This window comes from Onychomys torridus, chromosome 14 (genome assembly GCF_903995425.1).
Source record: "Onychomys torridus chromosome 14, mOncTor1.1, whole genome shotgun sequence".
Lineage (NCBI taxonomy): Eukaryota > Metazoa > Chordata > Mammalia > Rodentia > Cricetidae > Onychomys > Onychomys torridus.
This window is the reverse complement of record NC_050456.1, coordinates 73,785,925-73,800,017: the sequence shown is the minus strand read 5'-3', so window position 1 is coordinate 73,800,017 and position 14,093 is coordinate 73,785,925. Positions and strand designations below refer to the sequence as shown.

Genomic DNA, 14,093 nt, shown 5'->3' with positions numbered 1-14,093 from the left:
CTTGGGAGGCAGAGCTAGGCAGGATCTCTGTGTGTTCAAGGATACAGCCAGCATGGCGACACACGCCTTTAATCTCAATACCAACCATAGAAGACCTGGAGGTCTGTACAGACAGTCAGTGATGAGGAGGTCATGTGGCTGGATTTACAACCAATGAGGAAGCAGAACAGAAAATCTATAAAAATGAAAAAAAAAAACACAGGAAGTAGCTCTCTTGTGGAGAGGAAAGACAAAGCAGCAGTGAAAGGTAAGGTTTTCAGCTCTCAGCTATTGCTCTGTCCTCTTGGCTTTTAACTCTGAAAAAAAAAAAAAAAGAATCCTCAAACACAAATGAAAACATCACACAACAAAACAAACCAGACTCAACGCCTACACAACTTACCCAAAGAACTCATGTGCAGCTAGATTGGCATTCACAACAGAAGCTGTGAAAGCTCACATTAAGTTTCACATTCTAAGTATGGGATCTCTTTTATGTACTTATTGACCACCACTGTCATCACACATCCTATCACAGAGAAGTTGTTGACTCTGTCTGTTCATGCAGCATACCTGAGCCCATCCTGACTAACGACCACATCACGCATGCTCAGCCCCTAACAAGCATCTTTTCTCGAGTTCCATTCTCGTTATACCTCCCTTCAGCTTTCCTAGACACACCCAGACATTTCCTTATTCTCACTGCCACCTTTGCACTCCAAACTCACAATATGTCTGAACTCCCACCATTAACCACCAATTGCTGCCTGGCCTGTTGCAGACGGACAGCTATCTGTCAGGATCCTAAGAGCTAACTCACCCAAGACTGAGGTGACCCTCCACCCATTACCACCCCTCTGTCCTGCCCTGGCAGATGGAAATGAAACCCTTCTATGTTATCCCCCTTCCCTGGCCCATGTGGACACTAGGTTCCTACAAAGTCTGCCCCCACTATAGTTTCTATAGACACCCTTTCTTCTTGTTCTTTCTATGGAGACCTGTTTTAGAAAGATATCCCTGTTCATCCCCAATTAAAGTCCCTTCTGTGCTCTCTATAGAATTAAACTCCCCAACAGGGCCTTTAAGGTACCTTGTGACCAAGCCTCTGTGTAGCAGGAAGTCTCAGAGTCTAAAGTCAGATCTTCCCAGTGCTGCCCAGTCAAGACTCCTGAGAAAATCAATGAGTCTCCCCAGCCTGGCTATTCTTGTCTGTCAAAGACAATGAATAATGGCTTGTTTGTTGGGCTCATGTGGAACAAATGGTTTAAAGCTACAGACCTGATGACATTGTCCCAAACAGGTTAACTAGTATAAATGACTAGTAAAGAGTGGCTAGCCATAGACTACTCCTAACATGTCAGCAACTGTGCCAAGCTGTTCACACCCATGACATCTTTTACTTTTGCAGTACCTGACTTTGTCTTAGGTATAAAAAAATCACAGGACTTATCCAACAGAACCTGATAGCATGGGGCACAGCTGAGACTCAAGCCCAGGACCAGTGGTGAGAATTAAGTGCTTTTTCAACTATATCATGAAGTGTGGCTCAAGGAAAAAAATGGCACTACCTGGCTTTCAGAAACAGAGAAATGGCATTAAAAGACGATAGGCCACTCCTTCCAGTAGTGTTATATACAAGGCTGCTCCCATATGCACCTTGAGGGGGGACATGTCATTCTAGCGTGTAATGTGACTATCTTATAAATAAACCTTCAAGCATGTTATACAACTACTAAAAATTGTGTGTGTGTGTGTGTGTGTGTGTGTGTGTGTGTGTGTGTGTTCATCTGTGCATGTGTGTATGGGAGTGATAATGTGTGTGTTGGGGGTGGCTGTACTTGTTTACAGAGGTGTGTATGTATAGTGTGATAGAAATTTCCTCCTGGTAGCATCACATCACAACCATCGTCATCACGGTCATCATTGTAAAGACTCCCAGGAAGCCAAGCTGCATCATTTTAAGATGTTTGCCCACATTAAAAAGCACAGATATATAGTGGGACCACAAGAGATTGTGCTTATGTTTTAACAACAGGTCTCTGGCTTCATTAATTATGAGTGCTTTGTTTTCTTTTTATTTGTGCATTTTCAAAATTTGACAATAAATATGGACCACCTTTATAAGAAAATGTGACACTCTTCTGTAGTTTTAGACAAGGACTCATGTGTTCTAACCTCAGCGACATTTTTCAAAAGAATCTTTTTGGCCATTAAATTCATTTAAAAGCCATGATCCATTTTTGATCATCTGAAATACAGTGACAGGCACTCAAATCAATCCCTCCATCCGAGGTTTGCAGACGGCATAAATTATTTTAGAAGTCATGTCAGGTAGAGTTTATTCCAAGGTTTGCTTGCAAATTTTAATCAGAAAACACAGAAGGTATATGCAGCTGAGATTGAAATACCCCTTCACCTTGTGCTGGGAACCAGGTTGACTTACTGTTAGCTAGCTGATAGGACCCACAGAAGTTACAGCTTGTATGATAGAGGCAGCCTGGGCAGGAACCGAAGGGAACACATAAAGAAACATTTATTTTTAAAAAGTAAATCAACCATAAAGATCCTCCCAGCAGACCCGAGAGATGGAAGCCTCTCTCTCATTTTCTCCTTGGCAAAATTTAATCTATCGCTGGGGTTTTTCAAGCGTCATATTCAAAGAGATGCAAATTCGTCAGAGCTGAGACCCCAGCTGACTTTTACCACCTCGTGAAAGTCAAAGGGGCTTCATTGCTCGAGCCAGTCAGCCACCTCCTTCCACCCCGGCTAATTCAAATACATATGTGTGCAAATAAATGTGCGTGCGTATGCATATGTATCCATATATATTAAAGAAGAAGCTAAAAACAGAGCACTTTGTGTCTCCTTTGTGTGGATATATTTGCAGTAAATTCATTTACATGGGAAATGCCACACCAAGAAACCAAATGTGACTGAGAAAGCCTCCATCTACCACTAAATCGCTATGGAGGCTCTTCACTTTGAGTTGGTATCTTTAAATAACAATCATTTATCTGGGCTCCTTCACTCTACATTCTGATGGACTGGTTTAGGGACAACAGTTAACTCTCTAGTGACCTCTGCCCTGGACATAGTTGAAGGCACACAGTTCACTTAAGGAATGTATGTCATATATTTACACAGAAATATGTAAGTGTTAATTACTATTTTGCGCACAGCAATGGTTCAGGAGGGAGTCCTGCCTTGCATGGGGGTTGTGTTAAAGTGGTTTTCCCTCTGTCTTGGCACAAATGAAGGGATCAATCTATTAATGGAAATTCTATCACTCAGAGTCATACAAGAAAAATGATGGTAAGTTTCATACTGCATAACAAAAGCCCCACGTTAAAAATAAAGAATTCAAGGCTGCTATTGTGTGCAAAATTTGAAAATCACATTACATCCAATTCAATAAATATTCATTGGCTTCCTACTAAGTATTGGGCCTGAGGATACAAATGGGCTTGGAGTCCGTGTCCACCAGGAAGAAGAGCATAGGTTTACATGGAGCTGTTCCATCATCTAGGGTCCACTACAGTCCTAGAAATGCCACTTAACAAGCAGTCTCCATAGCATAAAAGACTCACGGAGTCATTGCTCCTCTTAGGGGTCTGTTGTTAGCTCTGTTGACACTTCTGCCCTTACTTCCACAGCTGAAGTTTGACGTTTTTGTTGGCTGGATTTTTCTGTTCTTCCCCAGAGGGTTAGCCTGGGCATGTTTTCAGGCCATGGTAGAAATACACATAGGGGGGAACCAAATGCAATCATGTGAGTGCTTCCCAAACTCTGCTGGTGTGACATTTACTGCCTTCACCTTGGCTAAAGGTGATATCCATGAGTCCAAATAAGGAGCAGCGTTGGGGTGGGGGAGGCAAGAGCAGGGTAAAACTGCATGGCAAAGGTTCTGGACATAGGCAGAGGTAAAGAATTGGAGATGGTTTTGCAATCAGCTTCATAGAAACAGACAAGCACATGCCAAAATTTTGTAAATCAGCATATTTGAAGAGGAGGCAAAGCCCAGTGGGGTATCAAGAACAGAGCAATGCATCCTAGGAGACACGAGAACATTATGTCACGACTGAGTTTGGAGGACAGATGTGCCTAGGTAGGAGTTATAGGATGTGGTTAGACCATAAACCATAAGGCACAGGGGTGAGAAGTAAAGCCCACAAGTATTACAGGAACATGACCTCAAGTCCAGTGAGCATGCTAATCCTGCAGACCTTGGACTTGGTGTCTAGGTCATGAGTAAATGGGATGCATTGATGAAACCTGCTTCAATGGCATGTGTGTTGGGGGGGGGGCGAGTGTGTGTGTGTGTGTGTGTGTGTGTGTGTGTGTGTGTGTGAACATGTACACAGGCCAGCATGGTAGGAAAGGCATCACCCCATGGGCCTGCCTGTTGTAGCAAAAAGGCTCTGCCTGTTGTAGCAAAAAGGCTAACATGTGAACTCAACCTTCCTTCATACCACTCAGAAAGCATCTGGAATGAGCAGCACTTTTTGAGTATGACAAAAAAAAAAAGAAAGAAATGAGTGTCTCTTTAAGAGAGCAGTTGGGGCAATGCTTTGGGCTTGGGAGTCTGGAGACAGTGGCATGAGATTGATTAGGTGTGTACATGTTGGCTGAGAAAGCTGTAGAGATGCGAATGAAAGTGTTTGACAAGATGAAAGACTATTCAACATGTTAGACAGCTGCCTGAGTGGAGAGATCCATAACAGCGCAGTAAAACACACTCCCCAGTAAACGATACCTTCACTGCAAAAGCTCCTACCAGGGAGGTCACACAATCTTTGTGCAACATGACAGGCTTTGCCAAAGACTGAAAGCAGAGTTTCACACGCATGCTTCGTAGGATTTGGGTGGCGATCCACACAGGTATGTAGGACTGTGTGGGAAGATGAGGCTGAACTGTGATGCAGAAAAGTCAGTGGTGGGATAGAGATGGAATGCTTTGGGGCCTGGAGTCGACGGGAAGGAATACTGACCAGGGGTGAATCTCAGCATAATCTTGGAGCAAGGGTTTAGCATCCATGGATCCCACTGTTTGCTCACTGGAAGAGGGGAGAATGAATTCATGGTGTGAAATGGCAGATGTCCTGACAGGCTTCCTGAGGTGTTTCAGTTGTCTACTCTAATAGAAGTCAGAAAGCCAATGGGTGTCTTGCTGAGCTGAAACCAAAATGGCCTCAGGACTGTGCTCTTCCTGGAAGCTTGAGGAGAGAGTCCAGTATCTTGTCTTTTCCAGTGTCCAGAGACGATCTCCCTTCTTTGGCTTGTAGTCCCTTCTCCCATATTTAAAGCGAGACCCATTGGTATCTCTGTGATTGTCCTTCCTCCAACCCCAGCTAGAAATAGCTCCAAACTTCCAAGGAGCCTTGCAATTCCACTGGACCCACACAGATAATCTATAGTAATCTCACATTGAGATGCTTAACTCAATTATATTGCGAAGTTCCTTTGCTGTGTGAGATGGCACACCCGCAGACTGCAGGAGTGAGAGAGCTTTGGTGAGAGATAAGTATTGTAGTGATGGGCCACTCGTCTGGCTCCTGGTGTGTGTTAGGTCTTCCTAGAGCCAGATGGCATTGGTAGAGAGCACCCAGGTAGATCCTGAATAGATCAGTTTATAAAGGACTGACAAGTACATAGACTCCACCTTCAGGATGTGCTCCCCACCCATCAGCTGATCCTCCCTTTGCTGCCCTCCCTGTGTGTAGGCTCCACCTTCAGGATGTGCTCCCCACCCATCAGCTGATCCTCCCTTTGCTGCCCTCCCTGTGTGTAGGCTCCACCTTCAGGATGTGCTCCCCACCCATCAGCGGCTCTCCTCTTTGCTGCCCTCCCTGTTGAAACCACTCCCATCTCTATCCTGAATCCTAGTCTGACTCTACCTTATAACAGGCTTCCCTTCATTCTACAGCTAAAGGGATCTCTGGAAAACTCACTGCAAGTAGATCATTGATCTACTAAGACTGTTCTCCACTTTCCAAGAGATGTGTAGTAAAATATCAAACTCCCTCCTGCGAGCCACAGGCTTGGCACATCCTGGCAATCCTGGCCTTCACCCCTGTCTCCAACTTCACTCCAAACTCCCCGTTTCCTTGCTTATGCTAGTCACACTCAACTTGTCTTTCTCTAGAACACAATCCACTTCTTTTCACTCCAAACCCTCTCAAACACTAACACCACCCCTTTGGAATCCTCTTTTTCATCATGTCCCCCATATTATCATCGCTCATTCAGTCTTACATCAATGATGTCATTTCTGCTGACACCAGAGTCCGGTGACTTTGTTAGTCCCTCTCTACCTTATTTTGTAACATAGAATGGCTGGCCCAAGCATTCTCCCATCTCTGCCTCTGCAGTACTGGGATTCCAGGCTCTCATTGCCATGCTCAGCTTTCAATATGGGTGCTGGGGACTGAACTCAGGTCCCCATGCTTGTACAAGCAAAGAACTCATGAGGCAGAGGCAAAAGTTCTGAGAGTTAAGCAGTACACAAGACTGGCCTTTCTGCCATCGAATTTGCAGGGGCAGAATGTAGCAGTGGGTACCAATACTTCTACTGATGCTGGAAGAGATTGAAATGCTGTTTTAAAGAACAGTAAATAACTAAACAGGGAGTTCTTGGAAACAAATGAAAAATTTGGAACACTACCGTCTTTGGAACAGTGTTTCCTTTCTTCGTCCTGTTATTTGATCTCACAGGGCTTTAGTTCACACTATTCCTGTGTTTACTTTTTTTTTTTTCTAAAACACATCTATGTTTCCAATGCTGCACCTGACCCCCTTTCTCCATGTTCTGTTAAAAACTGCTCCCCTGTCCACCCAGCAACCCTAAAGGTGGCATGATGACTGCCCCAATTTTCAGATGAAGAAATGGAGTTGCAAAGAAGTAAAGCTGTATGCCTAGGGATGGTTTTAGTCACTGTTACCACTCAGCATCACTTAGGCCTGTTTTCATACATGCCCTCTTCAAGGAGAAAGTGTGTGTCCCCAAGGCTGTGGTTACAAATGTCATCCATTGTTCCAGCAGTCTCAATGTGGACACAGGATGGTCTGCTGTGTGACTTTCCCTGAGTCACCTAGAATCTCTGACCTTCAGTGTCTTCATTATCAAACACCTTTCACCTAGCAAAGGAGTAAAGGCAATCAAGCTTACCACATCTCTGGCCCACAGTAGGCATACAGCAAGCATGCTAGTTAAAATATCATTTAAAATAGAGATGATCTGTACCGACATGATGGATATGTAAAAGGGAGATTTGTTTTCCTGGGATTGGACTCTTCTAACAAATAACACATCCCAATCTGAGAAATGCACAGTATTCATGCTCTTGTGCTGTTTGGTCCTGAATTTTTTATCTCCCAAGAATAATGACCCAAGCCCTGGGCATTTCCAGAGGATTAATGACCAGCAGGATTTAATGACCCCAGCTTCAGCCTAGAGCCATCCCCCATTCCCTGGGTCCTCATTAATCCCAGGTAGGCCAGCAGCCTTTCTTCTCATTGCTACAATCATGCCCAAGTTCAGCTCTGCTGCAAGGAGAAGGACCACTGGGACCCTCTGCCTCTGCTTCAGTCCCCAGCCTGCTCCAAGCTCCAGCCACCGGCTCATTTATTTACAGGGGCATCCAGACAGTAATTAAAATATGCTAAGGAGGTCCCCTGGTCCACTGCAACTGGATCCAATGATGAGCAGTCTGCGATACACAGGCCCCTCCCGCCCCTCCCCTGAATGCACACATATTAACTTTTAGGGCGGCAGCTTGCATTGCTCCACATGTTATGTGGGAGAATTTCATGAGATTTTAATGAGTTTGTACCACTGTGAGGGAAAGCTCACAAAGGATCCATGCAAATTGCTTTGTCTCGTGCAGCCAACCCAGAATAGTGATGCGCCTTTCTGTCTGGCTTCTGGAAGGACGGGTAGATATGCTGATGTATGCACACTGGCCCCTGAGCAGTTTTGCCTGCAGGAGAGCAAGGTGAAGCCAGAGCTGCCAACACACTTCCATCTGCAGGATGAAACCCACCCCCCCCCCCCACGGAATTTTTCCATCCAGGAATTCCCACAAGGACATCTGCTGGCCAGGATGGCAGACCTTTTGTGTCACCAATATCCAGGTACCTCCTACTTGCTACTCAGTTTTTTCATCTGTCCAATGGGCTATAGGTGGTAATCTTCCTGTGTCTGAGATTACTTCTGCTGGAAAAAATAAAATATCAATTCCAATTAATGAGCTGATGGGTGAATCTAATGATACCGTCCACTGGCACGATCATCAAATCAGAGAGGAATATAAAGAAATGTTAATGAAATGATCAACAGGGGTCAGATGCCCTTACTCATCTCCTCCATTTCTTTTTAAAATTGCAGTGTGTGTGTGTGTGTGTATGTATGTGTGTATGTCTGTGTGTGTGAGTATGTGTGTGTATGTCTGTGTGTATGTCTGTGTGTGTGAGTATGTGTGTGTATGTGTGTGTGTATGTGTATGTCTGTGTGTGTGAGTATGTGTGTGTATGTGTGTGTGTATGTGTGTGTGTGTATATGTCTGTGTGTGTGAGTATGTGTGTATGTGTGTGTATGTGTGTGTGTGTGTATGTCTGTGTGTGTGTGTATGTCTGTGTGTGTGTCTGTGTGTGTATGTGTGTGTGTGTGTGTCTGTGTGTGTATGTGTGTGTGTCTGTGTGTGTGTATGTGTGTGTGTGTGTGTGTGTGTGTGTACGTACATATGCATCCATTCCTCAGCGTATTACTGGAAGTCAGAGTGTAACTTATGGGAACTGATTCCCTATTCCTACTTTGTGGGTCCTGGGAATTGAACTCAGGTCACCAGACTCAGTGGATGCTGCCTTTACCTGCTGAGCCATCCTGCTGGTTCTCCCCATGTTTGTGACAAGCAGACTGGATCTCAAGAAGATGTGTCACAAACAAGGGGAATGTGAAGAAAGGAAAGTTGGGTCATCCTTTAGCACATTGTAGGAATAACAAATTTGTAAGGACTTGCAGATTGAGTGTCCCAAAGACAAGAGACCATCTCTCTCTAAAAATAAAATAATAAAATAAAATAAACTCTTGAGAAACCCTATCTTAAGAGAAGTAGGTGTGGAGTGATGAAGGAGGACATCCAGTGCCCTCCTCTGGCCTCTACACATGCACACAAGTATGTGTGCTCACACATCCCTACACCACACACACACACAAACACACACACACACACACACACACACACACACACACACACACACAGAGAGAGAGAGAGAGAGAGAGAGACAGAGAGAGAGAGAGAGAGAGAGAGAATAGTATGTGTACATGTTTCACCAAAGGTTTAGGAAGAAAACAGTGTACCCCACCAGCCCCAGCCACTCTCCAGGTCACCCTCCAGGCTACTCCCTAGGTCACCCTTCAGGCCTCTCTCCAGGCCACTCTTCCAAGGACTGTGGAGAGAGGTGTGACCTCCTGTGGCCCTTCCCTCCCCCACCAAGCCCTGGGCTGACTAAATCCTGAGTTATCTGGGCACTGAGAAGACATCTTGTTCCTCTCTTGATCTCCAGGGTCTACCCAGGACTGAGCAGGGCCAAGTGCCCTAGGTGTGGAGCATCTATGAAAGTCAAAGAATGCCTACTGTGTTTTATCTCAGTGAATATCAGAGGTCAACCCTTTGGCATGGGTGCTATTAACAGCTGGTGTATGGCTTCTGGATGCTCTTAGAAAAGCAAGTTAATGATGAGAGGAAGAGATGTCCTGTATCAGTAATGCCATAAGCATCAGTAGAGATGTAATGGTCCTCTTGTTTCCATAAGAACCTTACACATAGTCTGTCTAGCTCCATCAGACAAGAGGATAGCAGACATCTAAGTGCTTCTACATACACTCCTTCATAAGCTGACATTCATTTAGTGTTCCATGTGCTGGTATTAATAGACAGTACTTAGGGGGTAATTATGTCAGGAGCCCCATGCTCACAGTTGGGATTTGAACCCCTATACAAGAAGATCCGTGGAACCTTTTGCTTCTCCCACCATAGGAAGTCTCAGAAAGTACCATCCTGGAGGTAAGAATCATCAGCTACCAAACCAATTAGTGCCTTGGTTTTGGGGCTTCCCAGACCACCTAACTGTGAGGATGAAGACACAGTATGTTGTGTGTGGATTACCCTATTAGAGGTATTTGGTTCCAGCTGTGTTGGACATGTACAGATAAAAGTTGGGAATGGGTAGACATTGTTCTGAGTGCCAAGTATCTGGAGAGCTGTGCACCTACCTTCAATATGAAATGTCCTGAAGCTAAGCTCTAGTCTCTTTGCTATAATGTACATGCTATCACCGGTATGCCTCTCGGTGTCTCCTCCCCTTACTCCCTGCAGATTCCCAAACCCCAGATACACTCTGTAGCAAGTCCCAGTGATGAATTTACACTATCCTTTCAAACCAATGTCTTAAATTTTTTTCAACTGTCAGGAAAGACCATTTTTTAAAGCGGAAGAGCCAAAACATAGAAAGAAGGTCAACTCTTCCAAGGTCAGGCTCAAAAAGCATCGTCTGTTCTACTTCCTCCCGGCACCTCTCTCTCTATCCTGCCTCCCCAGCGCTTGCTACGACCTTCTAGCTGTACCCATCCCAAAGGCCTCCACTGCCACAAATTATATATATTGTTTAGCTGAGTCCTTGGGTAAATTTAAGTCATTGTTTGAAATATACACCGTCTTCTGTTGCCTCTGCAAAAATTTTCGGTCGATTAAGCAACAATAATGTGGATTATTCTATGAGTACCTTGGGATAGTTGCCCAGAATACTGTATATAAATCCAATTGTATTGAAGTCAATTAAACCCTATTGTTTCTAAAAGTCACCTGTCTGACTTGGGGGAAAGTGGGGATGAATGTAAAAGACACAAGTGCTGAAACTAAAATCCAATCAGGTGGCTGGTGCTTCTCAGCTTGGGAGGAGAGGGATTGGGGGAGCGGATCTTGGAAGCAGGCTGAGAAGCTTGCTGATCATTCTGAGTGCCAAGGGTTGGTTGCTGATGGGGCACCTAAAGTTTAACGACCCTGAAAGCGAAGAAGAAGGAGACAGAGACCGTTCTTCTTGTCAGTTTTGGTGCAAATGATAGAAACTTGTCATCCCAACTTCATGAGAGGGTGCTGGAAGTTGAGATGTTCAAGCCCACAGGGACAGCCTTCATCATCATCTTCTTCATCTAGCTTCTTTCTTTCTTTTCCTTTTTTTTTTTTTTTTTGGTGTTATTACAGAAGAAAATTATAACCATAAAAATGTCCAATTTAGAAAAAAAGGTGCCACTTTAGCATCATTTGCATAAAAGCTGTTACACACAAATTGTTATAAAGACAAATGTGCAGTACCCTTGTTCAAATTGCTTATATCTCTGCTACCTCGTCTCCAGCGACATAAAGGCCTCTTCAAAGTGAAATTCATTCTCAGGTAAATAAGCTGAAAGCGAATTTCACGTCTTGGAGAAGATGTGAGTGGGTGCTTGTGCCGTCTTAGCTCTCAAGAGCCCGGGTCGGCACCTCCTCTCTACCCCCATGTCCCTGCGGGGATGGGGGCAGGCTCCTCTGAGAGTGAAGGCAGCTTGCCCTTGCTGGGGCCACTGATGCTCCAAAGCTCCTGTGCAAACAGAAAGAGGTAGGGCAAGGAACTTGAGCTACAAGAATACAAGGAGGCTCCTTTTGCGGGATAGATTCCAATCTGCCTCTCTCTCTCTCTCTCTCTCTCTCTCTCTCTCTCTCTCTCTCTCTCTCTCTGTGTGTGTGTGTGTGTGTGTGTGTGTGTGTGTGTGTGGTGTAGGGATGTGTGAGCACATAGGTCAAAAAACAACCTCTGTTGTCTTTGCTCAGATTCTGTCCACACTGAGGGTTTTGTTGGTCTGGTGGTTAGTTGGTTACTGTTTTGTTTTTTGTTTTTTGTTGTTTTTTTTTTGGGGGGGGGGGTTGTTGATGTTGGTTGGTTGGTTGGTTGGTTGTTTTTTCTTTTCTTTTCTTTTTTCTTTCTTTCTTTTTCTTTTTTTGATACAGGGTCTCCCACTGGCCCAGATATCACTAGCTAAATAGGCAGACGTCCTAGAGAGTTTCTGTCAACTTGACATAAGCCTAACTATATCTGGGAAGAGGGAATTTTTTTTTTTTTTTTTTTTTTTGAGCTGAGGATTGAATCCAGGGCCTTGCACTTGCTAGGCGAGTGCTCTACCACTGAGCTAAATCCCCAACCGGGAAGAAGGAATCTTAATTGAGAAAACACCTCTCTCAAATTGGCGTGGAGGCAAGTCAGTCGGACATTTTCTTGATTAATGATGATGATGGAGGGCCCAGTCCACTGTGAGCAGTGATGCAGCTGATCATGTAGTTCTGGATTGTATAAGAAGAAAAACTGAGTGAGCCATGAGGACCAAGCCAGTAAGCAGCATTCCTCCAGGGTCTCTGCCCCAACTTCCCCCAGTAATGGAGTGTGACCTGTGACTTATAAGCTGAAATAAACTCTTTCCTCTTCAAGTTGCTTTTGGTCATGATGTTTTATAACAGCAATAGTAACCCAAATTAAGACAATATGCTAAGCTGGTTGTCTGGTGACCTCAGGGGTCTACTTGCCTCTGCTTTCTCAACACAGGGGTTACATGTACAAACCCCTATGCCTAGGATTTTATTTTGTATTTGTTATTAATTAAATTTCTTCATTTATTTTACATCCTGGTGGCAACTTCCCCTCCCTTCTCTTTTCCCATTCCCTCCCCCACCTCCTCTTTGCCCCCACAATCAACTCCTCCTCTGTTTCTGTTCAGAAAGGAACAGCCCTCCCTATGGGTGTCAAGGAAGCATGAAATATTAAGTTGAGGTAGGACTAAGCTCCTCTCCTTGTACTAAGGCTAGGCAAGGCAACCCAGCATTAGGAACGGGTTCCCTAAAGGTAGCCAAAGCATTAGGGACAGGCCCCACTCCCGCTGCCAAGAGTCCCTCAAGTAGACCAAGCTACACAACTGTCACACATATGTAGAGGGCCTCAGTTAGTCCCATGCAGGCTCCCTGGCTGTCAGTCCAGAGTCTGTGAGTTCCTATGAGCCCAGATCAGTTGTTTGTTTCTGTGGCTTCCCTTGTAAAAATTTTGAACACTTGATGAATTTTCGTGTCATCTTGCACAGAGGCCTTGCTAATCTTTTGTATTGTTCCAATTTTAGTATATGTGCTGCTGAAGAGAGCACCAGAATTTTTTCAGTGTGGATTCTGGGGTCAAACTCAGGTCCTCACACTTGCAAGTCAATCGCTCTACCTACTAAGCTATCAGCTTAGCTCAGAGCCCTTCTACCTGGGACGATCTTCCAACTCATGCTGGAGAGTTACAGTGTTTGCTGGAGTCATTCCTGCCCACACTTGGTCACGGCCTGCTTATTCTTCTGCTCTCAATGTTACTTCCTAACTCAGTGATGCATGTTAATTGACATTAATTATTCCACTCACTATTGTGACTTATTCCCCAACTACTTTACCAGTGTGGTCAAAAACATGATATGAGTCTGCCCTGGGCCAGGGATGGGGAAATTGCAAAATGTAATACATATGTGCCATGATCAACCCCCAAGCTGGCTTCCAAGGCAGGACCAGACCTGTGCACAGTAAGAAGCTAGCACTGGTGTCTTTCATATGTCCATCAAAGATTGGATCAGGGGGGAGCAAAGTTCTATTTAATGAATGGGTCACATTGAAGTCATACAATCTAAGTCATTTTCAAGAATTTTTCTTCAGTGATACATTGACAATAAAACAACTTGACCAACTTGGTGTGTGTACATGTGTATGAAAGCATGCATGGATGTGTGTGCATATGTCTGTGTGTGCATGTTATGTGCATGTGAGTGTATATACATGCATGGTGTGTGTGGGGGGGTGTATGTGGGTGTGTGCATGTGCACGTGTGTTCCTGTATGGGGGTTTATGTATATTTGGACTGTTGTGTGCATATGTAAGGAGGCCAGAGGTGAACCTCAGAGTTGCTTCTCCAGCCCTACCTATACTGTTTTTGAGACAAGTCTCTCAGTGAGTCCTGGGCTCTCTGATTAGTCTAGGCTGGCTGGCCAGTGAACACAAGAGTTCTTTCCG

At 44.6% G+C, this 14,093-nt stretch overlaps 1 non-coding gene across 1 annotated transcript; it reads right to left on the bottom strand.

The window, feature by feature from the left end:
• Positions 1-13,094: 13,094 nt before the first annotated feature.
• On the bottom strand, positions 13,095-13,198 carry LOC118595871. Its single transcript, XR_004946571.1, has one exon. It is a non-coding gene; the product is annotated as a U6 spliceosomal RNA (small nuclear RNA).
• Between the last annotated feature and the right edge of the window lie 895 nt (positions 13,199-14,093).